The 4,084-nt window shown below is 33.3% G+C and overlaps 1 protein-coding gene across 1 annotated transcript in view; it reads right to left on the bottom strand.

The window, feature by feature from the left end:
• The window catches only part of LOC135215510 (LHFPL tetraspan subfamily member 7 protein-like), a 43,655-nt gene extending 42,779 nt beyond the window's left edge, over positions 1 to 876 (bottom strand). The window contains exons 1-2 of the mRNA XM_064250318.1: positions 820 to 876; positions 420 to 528 (exon numbers count right to left, since the gene is read on the bottom strand). The gene's annotated coding sequence lies outside the window, so the exon portion shown is untranslated. The remainder of the gene's footprint in view (positions 1 to 419; positions 529 to 819) is intronic.
• Positions 877 to 4,084: the final 3,208 nt, after the last annotated feature.

Consider the following 4,084-nt stretch of genomic DNA (forward strand, 5'->3'; position numbering starts at 1 on the left):
CTTTTTCTCATTATGAATTTTTAACTGGTATATCGTGAGGTTAATTTCTTTCAAATTGTGTATCTCTACATCTGCATCTGTTGTATAGTTCAGTTCAATTATTAAAAATAGTCATCCACACGGGTTTCTTAACATTGTTATTGATTTAGTGATAGCGATGTGTCTTCTAAATGGATATTTCAATTTGATTTATATGTAATGCCCTTACTAGCCTCTTAAATTTAACGCTATTAGTTTAAAAAAAATAAATTACTGCATGGCATGAATATAAAAGAAAAGCTTCTTTAGTACCATTAGCTTGTGAAAAGATTTAATCTTTTTTTTAGGAGAAAGCACGTGATGTAATTTAAATTTGATTGACGTTTGATCTTGGTAATCACTTCCGATACTATCAAGAGCAACCTCGTTACCTTACTTACGTCATTAATGGATAGTTAGCTGTAGAAAAATGGGTCTGCGATTCCTTTCTTATATTCCACTTCACGTTGATTTTTTTTTTAGTCCAGTATGTTGTGCACTATTTTAAACCTGAAACAAATGAAAATAAAAGGGGAAAAAAAGGCACCGTTGAAATCATATAGACAAACAGTTTACAGTCAACAAAACAAAAATTTTTCATTTTTCATGAACCATAACATTTCCATCGCCACACGATTTCGTGATTATCTTAGAAGTCTAAAGAAATCCACTATCAATGACAAATGTCATTCAGTTGAAATAAATTAAACGTGTTTTCTGGGTTATGGAACGTAGTTCGTCAGATGTATCGAAAAGTTCTCATCGGCGAATGAGAAGAACGATGAATAACGGCGCACATGCCAGCAGGGTATAGAGGCGCGCTTTCTCTCCTCTCTCACCGGTGGCTGGAGAGACACTGACCCGAGTTTTCAGGCTGGTGCCGTACTTCACAGGCCGCAGCCGTCAACCTTCCTCGTGGTTTCGCAAACATTGATGGCTTCTTTTTTGGTTTTCAGAAAGAGAACTAATTGTTGTGCCGGCTTTGTCTGTCCGTCCGCACTTGTTTCTCTCAGCACTTTTTTCTCTCCGCACTTTTTCTGTCCGCCATAAGATCTCAAAAAACTACCGAGGCTAGAGGGCTGCAAATTGGTATGTTGATCATCCACCCTCCAGTCATCAAACATACAAAATTGCAGCCCTATAGCCTCAGTAGTTTTGATTCTATTTTAGGTTAATTTAGCAATAATCGTGCTTCTGGCAACAATATATAACAGGCTACCATCGGTTCGTGAATAAAGTTTCATGGGACGCGGCTCACTCAGCATATAGCGAGACCACCGAATGATAGATCTATTTTCAATGGCCTTGATTATACGCACTATCGATTGTACTGATAACTCAATTGCTCCGAAGAAACTTCGGATTTATACTTCACTTTTGGATCTTTCATTTTCGTTATCATTGCCCACTTTTCTTTTACATGTCATTCTTACATGTATGTGTGGTAATCATTTATCTAATTTTATAGTTCTTCGTTGGACGAGTGGATTACGTGTTCGCCTACTGATTCGGCAGTCCTGAGATATATTCCCCGCTCTCTCACCGTGGAATCAGAGGAATTTGTTTCTGGTAATTAGAAATTCATTTCTCTATATAATGTGGTTCGGATCCCACAAAAAAGCTGTAGATCCCGTTTCTAGGTAACCAATTGGTTCCTAGCCACGTAAAAATATCTAATCCTTCTGGCCAGCCGTAGGAGGGCTGTTAATCAGCTCAGTGATCTAGTTAAACTAAGATATACATAACTTTTTTTTTATCTAATTTTATAAGGTTACCTTTACATTTTCGTAGCTGACGTCATGGCTTGCGTAAGCTTAACTGGATAAACATTGTTAGCCACAACGAGACTTCTTTCATGTCTTTTTAATAACCATCGTCGGCTGTATCTTATATGATTATTTTTAGCTTCGCAAGCAAACCATAATGCTCTAAGTAATTGATTACCTTTGCAAGGCCAAAATCACTTTTAGTGTATGATTACTTTGCCTTTATGTTGCTATAATAGACAATAATGTTTACCGTAGCCAAGGACACCATTACTTTATAAAATTAATTTTATCATTAACTTTAACTTTCGTAACTGAATTAAACTTTAAATAGCATCTTAGAGCTTTCTGACTGTAACCGATATATCTAATTTATTTTAACATTTCTACCTGAATTATTTTTCATGTCATATTTTGTTGTATTTATTACATGCATGTGATAATTTTGCTTAGGACATAGTATGGTATGTTTTAATTATTAAGCTTTTTTAGTTTTAGCTTACTTCGCAGTCCCCCTTAAATTTTTCAATTAAGTAAGTTTAGTTTTTCCCACTTGCGGGTAGTTCATTATCTTTTTTGCATTTAATGCTCACTATCAAATTCATGTGAGTTAACTATGAGTGTAAAGGAAACCATATGAAATTAATGCTTTTCCATACATGTGAAATTTAGGATTATTTTATGTGCAAACGATAAATTTCGTTCATGTGACGTAAGGAATATAAATTGTTCTATAACTCTTGCCTTCCTTGATGTCCTTCCACTCGGTATCCCCTTCCTCATCATTATTTACGTTCCAAGATAACTTGTTTTGGATTTATTAGCTTCATAAATGATATCGGGTTCACACACAAGAGCTCTGCAGTTTTCGACAATTTAATAATTTCAGTTTTCTCTGCTTCCAAAAATTCCGCTGAGGAATCTCAAATCTCCGCTTAATGACGCTCTGGATCAAGTTCACTCATTTGTTGACCAGAAGGTTCAAACTTCGAGATAACTTCTCTTCGTCTTCGCTAAAAAGATTCGCTGTGTCCTTATTGAATTGCTGTATATATAAAAATTCCACAGTTATATTAATAAATTTATAATCGTAAATTATCTTATTTCATAGAATGTCGTGTAAATTCATAAATTAGCAAAATTACTGACATTATAGCGTTATCGTTATTCCATTTGAGTAATATTCTTAAAAGTATACTTAGTTACCCACAATCAACTTCTTTTTCACAACCATCGCATTGCTTTGTGGTGTTATTAATATCTAACATCCCTACATATTACGTGGTCATTATCTCCTTAGCCAGGGTATCCGTTCATACTACTTACACAATTGTCGTTAACCTCAACTTGGTTCTTGTAACCTTCGCCGATTTTGAATGTAAATATCATCTTCAGAAAACAATAAAAAGAATTATGCTTAACGTATACTTGGAAAGGGACGCTGTTATAATGATAATAATCATCTTCCTTTATTTACAACCATATTCTTTATGTGTATTATTTTATTAAAACACGTAATATATGATTACAGAACAATTACTTTTTTCTAATTATTTTTCAATAGCTGCGGCCATCACACCTCTGATGACCATCGGTTCCACACGGTTGACAACATTCAGTTTCTTTCAAACATATCATCTGGACACGTATGCGTATTCTCAAATGTTTTCAACACGCTATTAACTGGTTTCGTAAGATCATCATCAAAGTATTGTTAATTAACGACTCAGTATGTGTATGTTATATATATATATATATATATATATATATATATATATATATATATATATATATATATATATATATATATATATATGCTTAAAAAATCACAGGAGCACGAGACTTCATTAAATAAGCGAATACCACAGGAAAATGATAGGCAGAAATCCAAGCGCTTTCGTCTTCACTAAGACGAGAGTGCTTGGATTTCTGCCTATCCTTTTCCTGTGCTATTCGCATATTATATATTATATATATATATATATATATATATATATATATATATATATATATATATATATATATATATATATGTGTGTGTGTATGTGTGTGCTATATATATATATATATATATAATATATATATATATGTATATATAATTACATACACATACTTTCCGTTGTTTTTCAGCATTGATAACTAATGCTAACATACATACAAACCGATTAACCAAATCACCTATAACGATCCAGTACAAATATTGTGAATAATCAGCTTCCATGACGTTTCTAATATAGAAAAGAAGAATAGAAAAATCCGAGTGTTGCTGAATGTAATTTCGTGCGAAGTGTCGGCAAAGT

This window comes from Macrobrachium nipponense, chromosome 5 (assembly GCF_015104395.2).
Source record: "Macrobrachium nipponense isolate FS-2020 chromosome 5, ASM1510439v2, whole genome shotgun sequence".
NCBI lineage: Eukaryota > Metazoa > Arthropoda > Malacostraca > Decapoda > Palaemonidae > Macrobrachium > Macrobrachium nipponense.